At 48.0% G+C, this 15,955-nt stretch overlaps 1 long non-coding RNA gene and 1 other non-coding gene across 4 annotated transcripts; both read left to right on the top strand.

The window, feature by feature from the left end:
- The first annotated feature begins 2,966 nt into the window (after nucleotides 1-2,966).
- On the top strand, nucleotides 2,967-14,287 carry LOC115510562. Of its 3 annotated transcripts, XR_004343398.1 has the most exons (5): nucleotides 2,967-3,009; nucleotides 3,404-3,469; nucleotides 4,256-4,858; nucleotides 7,482-7,506; nucleotides 14,173-14,287. It is a non-coding gene; the product is annotated as an uncharacterized LOC115510562 (long non-coding RNA). The 3 variants fall into 3 exon arrangements; XR_004343397.1 differs by lacking the exon at nucleotides 4,256-4,858; XR_004343396.1 differs by lacking the exons at nucleotides 7,482-7,506; nucleotides 14,173-14,287 and having other exon boundaries at nucleotides 4,256-5,026.
- On the top strand, nucleotides 9,660-9,765 carry LOC115511338. The gene has a single exon (XR_003968006.1). It is a non-coding gene; the product is annotated as a U6 spliceosomal RNA (small nuclear RNA).
- Nucleotides 14,288-15,955: the final 1,668 nt, after the last annotated feature.

The raw sequence follows: 15,955 nt of genomic DNA, 5'->3' as shown, positions 1-15,955 counted from the left end.
GCTTTGACTCTAGAGGAGATGGGAGACCAGATAACAGCTCAGTGTTTCAAAGCCATTTTCCCCAAGGGCCCAACTGCTTGCAAAGCCTCTGAAAAAACCTTGGCCAACCTCCTGGCCCAGCTGCTGGCCTTGAAATCGAGGCTGCTTGGCCTGTCCAGGAAGCCCGTAAATCCCCAAGTCGGCAAGAAAATGCACTCTGGAGCTTGCCTCTTTGCTCAGATGCCTGGCTGCAGGCCCTGGACTGTCCTCAGCCAGTCTAGAAGCTGGTGTAAATAAGCACATGCATCTGAGGAAGACCTCTTTTTCTGAGGAATCGTATCAAAAAGCCCATTGTTCCCTTTGGGAGCCACAGCTCTTTCCCACCTGACAGTTGATATTTAATTGATGGCTGCTGTCCTTCATAGGGTTTTTAGCACAGCATGTGGGTGATAGTAAAATTTCAGCTAAATATTAATGCTTTTGCTCCCAAGACAGAGAGTGGTAGCTCTCTTAATATCTATTTAACCTATTATAAGCCCCCAAAGGATAGTTGTACCCATATCATAGTTCAAAAATCCAAATGTCTTGCCTTAGCTGAGGCCTGAACCAAGCACAGATTGCAGATGATACTTCCTGGGAGTTGAAGCAAGCTGGGAGGGGAGTGTTAGCTCAGGATTGCTTCAGACCTGGGAGAAAAGAAGGGACCTTTATCTTGAGGGTGGAAGGAGTGGGGAAATATTAATCTAGAAGCCTTGAGGGCATGGGATGTCAACTTTAGAGAGGCACAACATGTCAACCAGACAGAATTTGGGACCCCACCAGGGCCATGCAGCAGATATGGAGCAGATGAAGCTAGACAGCTCATGAAATAAATCTTTAGGCGCTAGGCATGGTGGTAGGCTCCAGGAGAAAGCAGGGGAGTCCTAGAGACAACCCAGGCTGACCTCGCAGCTTAAGAGCATCAGGAGGGATGCTGTTGGCCAGATGGGCTGCCAGGGGCTTATATTCTACTCATCTTGGCTCCTCAATGGCTACCTGGCCTCAGGCCAGCCCCTTCATTTCTGTGCCTCAGTTTTCCCATCTGTGGTAGGGGATGGTGATATTGAAGGAAAGGATGGGGGAAATGCTTAGTACAAGGAAGGAGCCATATGAGGAGGGGGACCACCGGCCGCACCTTGCCAGCTGAGTTCCATCTTGGGCCCGGGGGGCCAGCAGGATTTATAACCACAAGCGATCCTGAGACGGCTCTTGAACCACGATGCCCAACAAGTGGTCAATCCTGGCCCCCTAGTGGGCACACAGCCTAGTCTCAGCTGGTGGGCGGAGGGGCAGAGGGTGGGGCAGGGGCAGCGTTCTGCCTCCTGGGCTTGTCTCAGGAGCTCTTGGTGGGCTGACATTGCCCTGAGAGATTCTGGCCAGCCCTCTCCCCCTCTCCCCAGTCCTTCCTGCTTGGGTGTTTGGGATTAACATGCATCCCTTGAACCTTTTCATTTTTCTACCCAGATGGAAACTTGGCCAGCAACCAGGCCTGGATGTGTGCACGGTATGGCTGGGCTCAGGCCAAGCCCACGGTAATTATAATCACATGTGAGGCTCCCGCTGGCTCACTGGGCGCCAGGGGCTGGGGGAGAGCACAGCTGCCAGAGGGGAGGGCTGGGTGCTGGGCTCTGGGCAAGTGTGCAGACAGCGGGGCCTTGGGCTCCTGCCCTCATCTCTCTGACCCTCAGTTTCTTCGATTAAATGAAGGGATTGGCTTACAGGACCTGTGAGGGCCCAGCCTATGCTCTGGAAATCTCAGATAGCATGAGATGTGGACCAGTTGTCACATGCCCCCTTTGGTCTTCCCAGTCCGCCTGGCCTCACGTGTACCCAGAGTGGGAAGTGCCCCTGCCCTGCTTCATCAATCTAGATGCTTTCTCACAAGACACAGAGCCGGGAGGGTAGGGGGGTATTGAGCCTGTCATTATCCCAGAAGTAGCTGGAAGTGTAGGATACCAGGGTGGGATTGAGGGTGCTTAGGGAAGAGTCTGGAAGGAGAGGCAAAAGAGGGTCCAAGACAGCCTTCACCATTGCCCTGTGGCACAAGGGCAAACGCGATCCCATGAGCTTTAGCCCAGGGCTGGAGCTGCCCCTCTGCTTGGTTTGATCTGTTTTCCAGTGTAACATTCTGAGCATGGATGCGGCAGCCCATAGAGTTCTCTACCCAGTGGAGTTTTGTGGCTTTTTCCATTCACAGCGGAGTCTCAGAAGGCTGGAGAATAAGGAGTTGTTGAAGAGCTGTGAACAGTGGTTAGCCAGCTAAGTGGTGTGGCCACAGGCGGGGGTCACATTCTGCAGCACACGGTCTGCGTAGAGGCGATGGAGAGGAGAGTTTCTCCAACTTTGCATCACCCGTGCAGGTTCCCTCCTTTCCCCCACTTTCTACCTGCACGCGTGTCTCTCCCCACTTCTTCCTTGGTCTCTTCTGTCCTCCTCCGCTGCTTTTCTCGTTCCCCCTTGTTCTCTCTTCCTCCTTTCTAGTCAGGGAGGAGCCAGGTGATAAGGCAGAAAGAGAATGGCTTGGGGGTCAGGCAGCTTTGAACTCTGAGCCTCAGGCTTCTAGTCTACAAAACGGGGCAGGGCTAACCATAACCTAACCACAGCATTGTTGGTAAGATTAAACAGTATAATATGTGTAAAACCTCAGGCTGGACATAGGAAAGTGTCCAGTAAAAGGCAGTATTAATAATTTATCCAAAATATCAACTGTAATTTGTCTTAAAAGATTATACTTAACATTTGTTCCCATTCTTTTTTTTTTTTAAGGTTATTTATTTATTTTTGAGAGAGAGAGAGTGTGAGAGTGTGAGCAAGGGAGGAGCAGGAAGAAAGAATCCCAAGCAGGCTCCGCACTGTCAGCACAGAGTCTGATGTGGGGTTTGAACCCACCAACCGTAAGATCATGACCTGAGCCGAAATCAAGAGTCAGATGCTTAACCAACTGAGCCACCCAGGTGCCCCACATTTGTTCCCATTCTTAATAAAAATCAGGTAATTTAAACTTTTTGCTTCCTAGCTCTTATAGAATGACCATATTCAAATGGATTGCTCTTTATTGCCTGTGGCTTCTCGTTTTGCTGCCCACATCTAACTTAGGACCACACGGCAAGGGGCAGGGGGAGCTAAAGACCCTGGGTGTCCTGCTGGAAGCAGAGGCCTTGCAGAGGCAGGCAAGGTGCGATGGTCCTGCCAGGCCAGAGGACCAGTGCCCCTCGAGCGGCCACTCCCACTTTCTTGGCTGCCCTTGGCAGGAACAAGGGGTTCATAAGCCACTGTGTCCCGGGAAGAAGGGAAAGGGCATGGGAACTGAGAAGTAGCAGAGCAGTCTTACAATGTGTTGAGACAGGAATAAAGGCAGCTGAATAAAATACTTGTCTCTGCCCAGGGCACACCACAGAGTGGGGAGAGGACTGGACTGGATATTGTGAGCAGGCACCTGTAGGGGGCGCTGGTAAGTCACTCCTCCCTCTGCCTTCTGCCTCTTCATTGCAAAGTGAGGGGCTAAATGCAAAGGTCCTTTGAGTCCTAACCTGTCACGACTCTGATTTGCGTGAGCAGAAGACTGGTGTGCTTGGCATGAAGGATGGGACTCTTCAGGCCTCCTCTGGATCCTTCCCCAGGCCTCTGAAAGGATGCTCGGGTCTCTGCTGCCTCAGACACAGACAACCAAACACAACACTTCCCAGGATCTTATAATCCTCTCTTGAACCTTCACCTTGCTCCCTCCTTTTACTCCCGAGGACCCTCGAAAGCCTCAGGGTGTGAGTGTGGAGGGGTAGCACACTGGGGTGCAGGCCCTCTTGCCTTGCATGCCTCAGGCCTTGGAGGGAAAGAGCAGAGAGGGTCTGCTTACTGGTAGGGGAAGGAGGCGTGGCCTTCTCAGAGAAATTGCCTTGCGCAGGCTTCTGCTCCCAGGTGGCTGTGTTTTTAGCAATGAGCCTATTTTCATTTCCTAGAGCTGTTGTAACAAATTACCACAGACTTGGTGGCCTAAAATAACAAACTTATTCTCTCACAGTTTTGGAGGCTAGACGTCTGAAATTAAGGTGGTGTCAGGGCCACGTTCCCTCCAGAGGCTCAGGGGGAGAATCTTTCCCCGTGTCTCCTAGCTTTGGGTGGCTCCAGGTGATCTTTGGTTTGTGGCTGCATAATTCCAATCCCTGTCTCCATCTTCACATGGGTTTCCTCTCTGTCTTCTCCGTACGTTTCTCATAAGAACACTTGTTATTGGATTTAGGCCCACCTGAATAATCCGGGATGATTTCACCTCAAGATCCTCAATCACCTCTCTGCAGAGTCCCCTTTTTCCACATAAGGTCCTATTCACAGATTCCAAGGATCAGGACATGGACATATCTTTGGGGGTGGGGGGGTCCGCCATTCAACCCACAAGAATGCTCCCCCACTCGTGTCCCCACAAGAGCCTGAAAGAACCAAGAAAGACATTCCTTGTTCTATGGGTGGAGCCTGAGGTCACCGCTGAAGACTCTTCATGGAAATGTTTTGAATAATTCTTCCCATGTGCCTTAGCAATGTCACTTTACTGCTCTTCCCATCAAGAGGTGAAGTTGTCTCTCCTCCCTTGAATCCCAAGCTTGGCAATGTGACTTATTTTGGCCAATGGGACTTTAGCAAATGTAAGCAGAGGCTTGAAACACACTTGGGCATGAGGATTGCCCTCTCTTTGGCCATGGTTGGAAGGCGGACATTATGATGTGGATGGGCCTGAGCTAGTTGCTGAAGAGGCCACATTGAGAACTGAAGTATCTCAGCCCTAAGCTTGCTGACTGCTAGATATGTGAGAACATGCTAGATCATCCAGCCCTAATCAAACCACCAGGTGAGTACAGCTGCATGCATGACCCCAGGGAAGCCCAGTGGACAAACCACCAACTGAGCCCAGCCAAACTGCTGACCTACACACTACTGAGCCAAGAACACGGCTGTTGTTTTGAGCCACTAGATTTTGGGGTGGTTTTCTGCTATACCTGATACAGTCCCCATGCAGGTGAGCCTCCAGCACCCCCAAGTATAGAGTCAGGCCCTGGAGGCAGACTCTGGTGGCTCTCAGGGTGTGTGGCTGAAGCTGTGATCCCTCGTTAGCCACCATCCCCCTTTTCTTTTTAGGAATGGAACTTTTTAGTAACGGCAGAAGTCCAACTAACTAGAGACTCTACTCTGCAGCTAAGTATGATGACATTTTTACTGATGGAATGGAATGAAAGGGATGCATGCAACTTCTGTGTTACTTCTTTAAAAGGAGTTTGCATGCCCTACACTTCCTCCACCCCCCTTCCTGCAGGCTGGAATGCAGAGCCGAGGCCAGCGGGGTGGACAAGTGTGGCAGGGAGGCAGGACTGTGTAAGATGGTGGCTCCCGTTGGCTCACACAGCCGAGTGTGGGGAGCAGTTCCACAAAAGGGGGGCTGCTATTCCAGGAGAGGGCAAGCGCTGGGCAGACAGGAGCACATTTACCACATGAGGCTCCCAGCTCTCTCCCAACCCCTTTCTCTTGTCCCCCAGCCTCCTCAGCACTTTCTCTCCAGCTCCCACAGCAGGAACAAAGAGGGAAAAAGGGGAGAGCAGAGGAAGCAGCATGTGCAAAGGTCCAGAAAGGAAAGAGGTCATGCTGCATTTGGTGCACTAAAAGCAGCTTGGAATGGCTGGGGGTTGGGGCAGGAAGATGTGAGGCCGGAGACCATGTCCTGAAAGGGGTTGGTCAGTGGGGAGTCCCCAGTTGGCTGTAACTTAAATGAATGGCTCTGGCTGCTGTGTGGAGCATTGAAAGGGGACCAGGTAGAGGCAGGGAGGCCAGTTTGGAGGCCTTAGGAGCCATCCAAGCAACAGATGATGGTGGCCTGAGGAAAAGGGTGGTGCAGAGGAATAAGACAAGTATATTCAGAAACATTTAGGAGGGAAAATGGACCGGATTTGTAGAGAAGTCTGTTGTTGGGGATATGAGAGAGGGAGGAGTCCAGGCTGATTTGTGGGGATGCAGATGGCATTCGCTAGGACAAGGGACACAGGCAGAGAGGTGGTGTGGGGAAGGTGAAGCCGACTGACTTCCGTCTTGGACGTGGTGGGTTGGAGGTGTCAATGGCACATTCAGATTATCTATGCTTTTTGCATACTCCATTTCTGGAGTCTCTTAATTGGTTGCTCTCCACTTCACCCCCCTCCACCTTTTAAGTTTATTTATTTATTTTGAGAGAGAGAGGAGAGAGAGTGCCTGTGCACGCGTGTGTGGGGGGAGGGGCAGAGGGAGAGAGAGAGGGAGAGACAGATTTGCACATCTTCTTCGGAGAAATGTCTGTTTTGCTCTTTTGCTCATGTTTATATTGGGTTATCCTTTTATTGAATTATAAGAGTTGTTTATATATTCTGGATACAGGTCCCTTGTCAGATTGATGATTTGCAAATATTTTATCCCATTCTGTGGGTTACCTTTTCACTTTCTTGATGGTATCATTTGCAGCACAGATTTTTAAAATTTTAGCACATTAAAAAACCTGCTTTGCTGAGGTATAATTTTAAATGCTTCATTCAATGATTTTCTAGTAAATTTACAGAGTTGCGCATCACTGTAACCGTTGTCATAATCTAGATTTCGAACATTTCCATCCCCTCCCCCCCCAAAAAAAAAACCAAAAAAACCTCATATGGCCATTTGCGGTCCACTCCTGTTACACTGTCAGCCCCAGCCAGCTCCTCTGGATGTACCTGTTTGGGACATGTCACGTAAATGAAATCATACAATATGGACTCTTTCACTTTTGGCTTCTTTCACTTAGCATAATATTTTTGAAGTTTATCCATGTTACGGCATGTATCAGTAGCTTGTTTCTTTTTAATTGCTAACTACTATTCTACTGTTTATCCATTCACTAGCTGAGTTATTTCTCGTCTGTTGCTATTGTGAATAATGCTGCTGTGATTCAACGTAATTGTCTTAGTAGCTCGGGCTGCTGTAACAGAACACCATATTCCGGGCGGCTTAAACAATAGTTATTTCTCACAGTTCCGGAGGCTGGGAAGTTCAAGATCAAGGTGCTGGTTGGTAGATGGCTGCCTGTTCCCTCCCTCCTCACGTGGCAGAGAGAGTGACTTGGCCTCTCTCTTCTTATGAAGACGCTAATCCCATCATGGGGGTCCCACCCTCATGACTTCATCTAATTACCTCCCAAAGGCACCACTTCCAAATACCATCACATTTGGGGGTGGGGGGAGGCCTACAACATATGGATCTGGGGGGACACAAGCATTCAGTCCATAATAGTAATTATTGATACGATTGGCTTTACATCTACCATTTCGATATTTGTTCTTGACCTATCTCATGTCTGTTTTGTTCCTCTGTTTCTCCTTTACTGACTTCTTTGGTGTTAAATAGATACTCTTCTAGCATACCATTTTAATTTCTTTGTTGGTTTTTAAATGGTGTTATTTTCTTCTTGGTTGTTCTAGGGACAATATGCAGTCTTATTGCAAGGTAAGAAGATATTTGACATTTTATGTGATGATTTGTTAGTTTGAATTAGCTAATAACTTATTGTTTCACAAATAACATAATTTAAATATCTCATATTTACATTCAGCTTATATTAATGTAAATTATTAGTTTTAAATTAATAAATAGTTGGTAATTATTTCTTTAATATTTAGGCATTTGGTATGTGGTTTCTGTCTGTACCCCTGCCCCGGGGTCTGCACATGTTGGGGGCAGACCTACCTTTCTCATATTTTCACGCATGTATTTTTTCACATAGCTATAGTCATACTATGAATGATATATTATGAATATTACAATATTTGTCCTGCTTTTTATTTTATTTATTTTTACCTGCTACTTTCTTTTCTTTTTTTGTAATTAACAAATTATTTTTTTTATTTTTTATTTATTGTCTTATTGTTCATTATTGCTTATTTTTGAGAGAGAGAGAGAGAGAGAGAGAGAGACAGAGTATGAGCGGAGGAGGGGCAGAGAGAGAGGGAGACACAGAATCCGAAGCGGGCTCCAGCCTCTGAGCCGTCAGCACAGAGCCCGACACGGGGCCTGAACTCAAGAACTGTGAGATCATGACCTGAGCCGAAGTCAGATGCCTAACCGACTGAGCCACCCAGGTGCCCCTATTTTTTTGTAATTAAAAAAAAATGTTTATTTATTTTTGAGAGAGAGACAGAGGGTGAGTGGGGGAGGGGCAGAGAGAGAGGGAGACACAAATGTGAAGCAAGCTCCAGGCTCTGAGCTGTTAGCACAGAGCCCCACATGGGTCCCTAACTCACGAACCATGAGATCATGACCTGAGGTGAAGTTGGACATTTAACCGACTGAGCCACCCAGGCGCCCCTTATTTTATTTTATTTTTTTTTTTTATTTTATTTTTTTTAATTTTTTTTTTTCAACGTTTATTTATTTTTGGGACAGCGAGAGACAGAGCATGAACGGGGGAGGGGCAGAGAGAGAGGGAGACACAGAATCGGAAACAGGCTCCAGGCTCTGAGCCATCAGCCCAGAGCCTGACGCGGGGCTCGAACTCACGGACCGCGAGATCGTGACCTGGCTGAAGTCGGACGCTTAACCGACTGCGCCACCTAGGCGCCCCCCTTATTTTATTTTTTAAAGTAGGCTTTATGCCCAGCACAGAGCTCAACGTGGGGCTTGGACTCACGACCCTGAGATCAAACCTGAGCTGAGATCAAGAATTGGACGTTTAATTGATCCATCCAGGAGCCCCTCTTTGTTTTTAAACTTTCCATTTGTATGAGCTTTTTATTAATATGCCCTCCTCAAAACTTTTTAGGAAGGAGGCAGAGTATAAATACATAAAACAGAGAGTAACCTTTTATCTCCCCTATTTGCTGCCAATACTTCTACCCACTTGCCCCTTTTCATTTTTTTTAAGGCAGAAAATTTACATTTTTCTCTAGTCAAACTCGCTAATCTCTCCTTTGTGATTTTATCAGTGATTTCCAAGTTTAATAAAAGACATTCTCCCCCTGGAGATTTGATGAATGTTTAAGTCTCTCCTCTTCTAGTTTTCCTAGGTTATTAAAAAGTATGGAACTCTTTAATCTCTGTAAAATTTCTCTGTAAAGACTCCCTCTGGTCTGAGAGAGATGATTTTGAAGTATAAGTTTCTCAAACTCAGCAGTTTCCTTCCCTGGTTTCCCTGCCTGCGTTGGTACCTGGGGCTGAGCCTGACCACGTCCTGCAGGCCGTCTGTCTGTCTGATGGATGGAGGGGACAACAGAATCAGAACTTGCCTCTTAAACTACACCCACATGCAAGGGGACAGACATCACAGGGAGAAAGTGGGAGAACATGACTCTGAACCTGAGTTTGGCCCCTGTGTGTAGACTCTCAACCTCTCATTCTCTCTCTGCAAAGTGGGGCCAAGGGTGCCAGATAGGGCTGCCATGAGGATGACAGGAGATGAAATATAGAAAATTCTAGAACACCACTTGGCCTATCGTGGGTCTCTCAGGGCCCTGCCTTTGCACTGACTTGACTCCTGGGTCCCACCTCATGACCAGAGGTGTCTCTGAGCCTGCCTCACCACAAAGTGTGGGCAGGCCTAGTGGAGCGTTAAGAGTATTTACTTTTTTAGGTGAGAAAATTGAGGGTTAGAAAGTTTAAATGGAGTGCTCGCTTTGGCAGTGCACAAACTAAAAGCGGAACATACAGGGAAGGTTAGCGTGGCCCCTGTGCAAAGATGACACACAAGTTCGCGGTGTTCCATATACATTTTTTAAAGACAGTTTCAATGTTAGAGTAGCAGACACTCCTGACCGCTCTGACACACTGCATCCCCCCGCTCCACTTTGCCTCACCGCACCTCAGCTTCTTGGCGTCCTCATATGTGAAATGGAGCTAATTGTCCTCATCGGTCTCTACTGCTGAGCGGTTATTTGATGATCAAATGAAAGCCTCTGAAAAAGGCCACGGAAAAATCCAGAGGCAAGGTAGCGTCCCCGTGGATGGCTCAGTCCACTCCCCCTCCACCTGGACACAGACGGGGCCTTGTGTTAGGTCTGTGAGGTTCCCTGCCTGCCCGCCCCCACCCCCCAGGAGAACCGCGCAGAGACTCTGTGGAGGCCCCTTGTGCCCGCTGCTCACTGGGCAGGAGGCCCAGGGCTTGGCAGAAGCCCCAGGAAGCAGAGCCTGGAGGTGAGCCGTACTCAGGCCCCACTGTGTTCAGCTTGGAGCAGCTCCTGAAGTCTCTGAGAGCCACGGTGAGGAGGAACCTGGGGTCACCCAGGTCTCGCCCATTTCACAGATGTGGAAGCTTGGGCTCAGAGGGGCAGCTGGTTAGTGGTCACGTCAGAACTTGGGCCAGGGGATCTTGGTTCCCAAGCCCAGCGCGCTTTCCACTTGGCCTCTACTGCTGCAGTAGCCTCCTTGGGGAGGGCTCCTTCGGCCTTTCTGGAAAATTCTTTGCAATTTAATGACATTTGAGCAAAACTGTATGATATTGGAGGATCAGAGCACTTCGACAAGCGTGGCAAAGCACTAAGAATGAGATGCCTCCAGAGTCGGGAGGGAGTTCCCTGGGGGTAGAATTTTCCAGAAAGGGAAAGCAGCATTTTGAGCAGGAGCTTGAATTTACTGGAACAGCTTGGAAGAATGTGGGGGCAGTGGCTGGAGGTAGGCAAAGGTAGTGAGGAAATCTGACACCAGCACCCCACCCTGGCATTCTGGCATTTAAAAATAAAGTTGCTTTCTCTTTTAGCACTTTTTTTGTTTTGTTTTGTTTTTAAACAGAAGCCATACTGCCCCCACTAAGGTTTGAGAGGCAATAGTCGTGAACCCTGCTGCACATTAGAATCCCCTGGGTGCTTTTAAAATCCCAATGCCCAGATCAAATCCCAAAACAACCGTACGGGAGTCTCTTGGGGGAGGACCCAGACCTCAGTAGTTCTTAAAGTCCCCCAGGTCGTATTAATGAGCTACCAATGTTGCTCAGAGGACTACTAGCCCCTGAATTACTTTGCCATCTGGTTTGTGAATCTAAATATATAAACATGAGGGGCAAATGTGTAATTCTGTTTACCATGGACACTTGTCCAGTCCTTCTCAGGAAGACCACGAAGAGAAATGTCATTCCTCTTCCTCATTCCCACCGTCCCCCTCCCAGTTCAATCTTACCATTGGGGCCCTACCCTGAGCCCACCTCCTCTAAGAGATGGCCCCAAATCAGGATTACTTATCTCCTCTACTGAGTTATACTGTGCTTCTTTTGACTGGGGTCTCTTGGCCAGCCTGCAAATCTTCCCTGTGGCTTTACCTGACATGGGTTGTTATGTCTTTTTTCAGCCATGTGCATATTCTCTGCCCAGTGAGATGGTAAACCTTCTGAAAGGCAAGACCCCCATCCTTCCCAGAAGCCCTGGGCTTCCCAGGAGCCTTCAGTTAAGACTTGTCCACAGGCTGAATGAATTCACTGGATCCACTTGGGTTATACTCAACACATTTAAAAAATTTTTTTTTAGAGAGTGAGAGAGTGAAAGTGGGGGAGAGGGGCACAAGGAGAGAGGGAGAGAGAGAGAAAGAGAGAGAGAGAGAGAGAGAATCTAAAGCAGGCTCCATGCTCAGTGTGGAGCCCAATGCAGGGTTCTATCCCATGACCCTAGGAACATGACCTGAGCCAAAATCAAGAGTCAACATGCTCAACCAACTGAGCCATGCAGGTGCCCCTATACTCAACACAATTCGGACAATGACTCGGGGAAATTGGGACTGTATTATTACTACTTTTAATCTCCATTTTATGATGAAATGAATCTCAGCTCAAAAGTTTGTGTGAGGTCACGGATCAAGGAAGTGGCCATACACCAGGCCCATCACACTTCCTTCTCTACCACACAGGTTTCTGCTAATAGTAGAGATGCCCCCAGAGCAGGGAGGACCTTGTTGGGGGCCAAGCTGGGAGACCTCTTTCTCCTAGAGTCCTCTCTGACTGGACAGTTGGGGAGGACATCTGTGAAGGGCTGTTTGGTCTCCAGTTCCTCAGCTCTGAGGAGGGGGTGTGACAGGGAAGAAGTTTCTGCTAAGATCTTAGGATGATAGGTATCAGTTCTCAGAGTCACCAGAGCAAAAGGCAAATTTTATGAGGAAACATTTAAAAACTTGTATTACAAATATTACAGCCTCTTTTTTGTGGCTGTCAGTTTATTGGAAGTTAACGGGAAGATTCTGGGGAAGGATTTATTTATTTATTTATTTATTTAATGTTTATTTTTGAGGGGGGGGAGGGGCAGAGAGAGAAGGGGCCAGAGGATCTGAAGTGGGCTTTGTGCTATCAGCACAGAGGGGCTCAAACTCACAAACTGTGAGATCATGACCTGAGCCGAAGTCTGACGCTCAACCGACTGAGCCACCCAGGCGCCCAAGGATTTATTTATTGAATGCCCTCTGTGAGGTGCCTGTCTCTCGCATCAAGAAGCCCAAGAGAGGGCTTCGTCAGAGCTTCTTGGGGAGATGTGTATGGGATCCCTGCACTGTGGGGTGGCAGACTGGCGCTTGACTCCCGCCCGAGAAACCACAGGGCTAGAGATGGTTGGCCAGCGGCTCAGTAGACAAACCAAAGGAGAGGCTGCTGTCTGGGATCAGCCTGAAGTTCCCGAGTCTTCTGGGAGAACGGATGCCCAAATGTATCCCATGGAACACAGCAGAGAGGGTCTGCTGTGAGTTGAATTGTGTTCCAAGACTCAGAAGTGATAGCTGGTGTCTCTGAATCAGGAGCAGGGCCACAGGGAAATAAATGCAGCCCCAGGTGGGCACAGGGGGCAAGGAAAGGACTCTGGAGGCTTGTCCCGCCTCTGGGCCTCTGTCCTCTCCCTGGACTGTGGAGCCTGGCATTCAGGGTGGTTCCATGCCCCAGGGAAGCCTTTCTTGATCCTGTCAATGCTCCTGGTGACTCTGTGCCACAGCAGTCCCCTCTCTTGCACTGCATCGTAACTGGTCAACTGGCCATCTCTCCTCCAAGAGGGCGGGCGTGTTTTGTCCGCACAGCTCAGTGCAGCGAGGTGCAATTTTCTGGGTTCACGTAACATAAGGGTTGGCAAACTTTCTCTTAAAAGCCCAGAAAATAAATGCTTTCAACTTTGCAGAACCATACGGTCTCTGCTGCAACACTCCAATTCTGCTGCCGTGGTGTGAAAGCAGCCACAGACCAGACATAAACGAAGGAGTGTCCTTGTGTCCTCCAGTAACGCTTTATGTACAGAAATAGCCTGCGAGCCGGAGGGCTGTGGTTTGCCAGCCCTGGACCTGGGGAGTTTCTCATGGATGAAATCACACATGAGCAAAAGCGAAACTTGCGTTATGCTCACACCGTTCCCTAATATCCCAGTCATATGGGAACACATTTGTATTTTCAGAGTGAGCGTTAAGGCAGAGCGGACTGAACAATGGGGCTGTTATGAGTGAGCGGACTGGCGCCTGTAAAGCCCCACCAAGTCATCAACGGGCCCATGATCAATAGATGGTAGCGATCATTCTTAGCTATGGTAGAGGTTGTTGTTGGGATCACACTGCATTCTGGATGTCATGTACTTAGAACAGTGCTTGAAACTTTGTAATTTTACCATTTTCATGAAATCTAAGACATACTTTTAAAAATTATGGTAAAATATACCGAAAATAAGATTTTCCATTGTAGTCATTTTTGAGTGTACGGTCCAGTGGCATTTAGTGCCACACAACGTGTGCAACCGTCAACCATCACCCCGAAAGGAAGCCCCGCACGTACTAAGCAGTCAGTCCCCAGTCCTCTCTCCTCCAGGCTCTGGAAGACATACTTTTATTTGTTTTTTTTCCTTCACCTCTTCACATCTCTGAGACCAAGCTGTGCTTACAGTCACGTGTCTAATGATCACTCCTTCCCAGGTGGCAGTCCCACACTGGCGTGTCACTGAGTGCATGAGCATAAACTTGACCGTAGCTCTTCAGTAAAGTTTTGTGCATTCTTGGGTATTTTATTTGAGTTTAACTGCCATCCAAACCGCCTTCAAAGATGCTATGATTCAGCAGAGAAATGAAAAGTTGATGCGTGTGAAGAAAGATACGACATAGAGTGGCAAGGCATAAATCTGATTTTAATGGAGCAAATATTCATCATCAGAGGAATAACCACAGTCTGTGCTTCTTCCAAAGCAACTACCAAGTGTGTTATGGGAGAGAAAAAGAAGATACCAGTGGATAAAGCTGTGCTACATTTCGTTACTGAGATATGTCTAAAAGATGGTCTGTCACATAGGAAGCAAGACAAGTGGAGCCCGGAGAAATTGCAAAATCCCTTGGAATAGATAATAAAAAAATTTCAAAGTAATGAGAAGTTGGTGTGACTGGCTCATGTGTCACATGGGACTATTATTAAGACATCATGTCTCAGTTTAATGGCAGTATTATTTTTCTTGATGGTACATAAAAAACAGTCTATCATACAAGTAATGGCATCTTAAGATGATGATACGGTATTACTGTCATCACAGTGCATTGTTATTTCCATTTACTCATTTCCCCCACAAGACTGTCAATGTTTTGAAGAAAAGGAGTTTATCTTACCCACTGCCGGATTCTCAATGCCTTGTCTAGTGTCTAGCATGTTGTAGCATATGGAATGAACAAAACTCATTTGGGAGATGAAGCTCAAAGTAATTCATTAGTGTTAGCACCCAGCTTTCAGGTTGTGGTGAAAATTAAACAAAAAACCACCTTTAAAAAAATCCTGACTTGTCCTGCACTTGGCACAAAGGACATGCCACTTACTTGGTGGTTGTTTTGGTGCCAAGTGGGATTGTGTTTGGTTAAACTGGTCGAACACCCAAAACAACAATGGTTGAAACAAGATGGAAATTGATTATTGTTTCGGATAAAGTGGGGAACGTGGTGCAGCAATAAGACCAACAGGCCTGCAAGTTACTTTAGTCATGATGCTGTGCCATCCTTGAACGTGGTATCCACCCTTAAGGTCTAAAATGGCTGCTCGAGCTCCAGATATCGTGTTCGCATCCCGGCTGGTAGGAAGTAGGAAAGGAGGCCATAAAAATGAATACATATTCTTCCCCAAAGTCATAAATGCGACTCTGCTTATATTCCACCAGCTAGAACTTGACTACATTTAACCACATGGAAACTGGGGAACACAGGCTTTTGTCTAGGCAACTATGTACCCCACTAAAATTCAGGGGTCCCGTGACTGAGGAAGAAGGGGGGAATGCATGCTGAGGGACGACTAGCAGGCTCTGCCACAACTGTTAAGCTCCGTGGTGCTGATTATATGTGCAACACGGTAACTAGACTCGTTCTGTCGAAGTGACAGAAGGCTTTCAATCGGAAGTAGGGGCGAGCCAGGCTGCGAAAGATGAGTAGGACTTAAATGAGCAAAAAGGATGGGTAAGGGCATTTCTAGCAGGAGAACGACCAAACAAGGGCCCAAAGACAGGAAGGCACAAGATGTGCCTGTGGGTTAGTAGAGTATCCTTGGCCAAGCAGGGACTGGGTGTCAGGAGGGCTGGCTCGCTGGTTCCCAGCCCTGCGAGCAGGGGGCCAGTGCTGTGCTGACTGTAATCAGCGTGGCGTTGCCTTGGTTTCCTCCTCGGTAAAACATTCACAGGGACCATCCTCTTGTGAGGATTCAATGAAATGCAGTAGGAGGAAGTCCTCTGTGAACTGTAAGATCCTATCCGCTTTAGATATTCAAAAACAACAGCCACTGTTGTCATGACACAGGTTCAGCCTTGGAACAGGAGGAGGAATTTGCAATCCACAACCCCCTCCTCAGGCAGCTCCCACTTGCAGGCTCCTGGTACAGGTGGGAAATGTGAGTGGTGAGTGGAGGGCATGCAGGCACACAGGAGCCTTTAGTGGAGAGCAGACGAGGCACATAGATGCTCCTGGAAGGCAAGACAGTGACCGGGAGAATGCAGGGACAGTA

This window comes from Lynx canadensis, chromosome A3 (assembly GCF_007474595.2).
Source record: "Lynx canadensis isolate LIC74 chromosome A3, mLynCan4.pri.v2, whole genome shotgun sequence".
Lineage (NCBI taxonomy): Eukaryota > Metazoa > Chordata > Mammalia > Carnivora > Felidae > Lynx > Lynx canadensis.
This window is presented reverse-complemented; position numbering and strand designations above follow the sequence as displayed.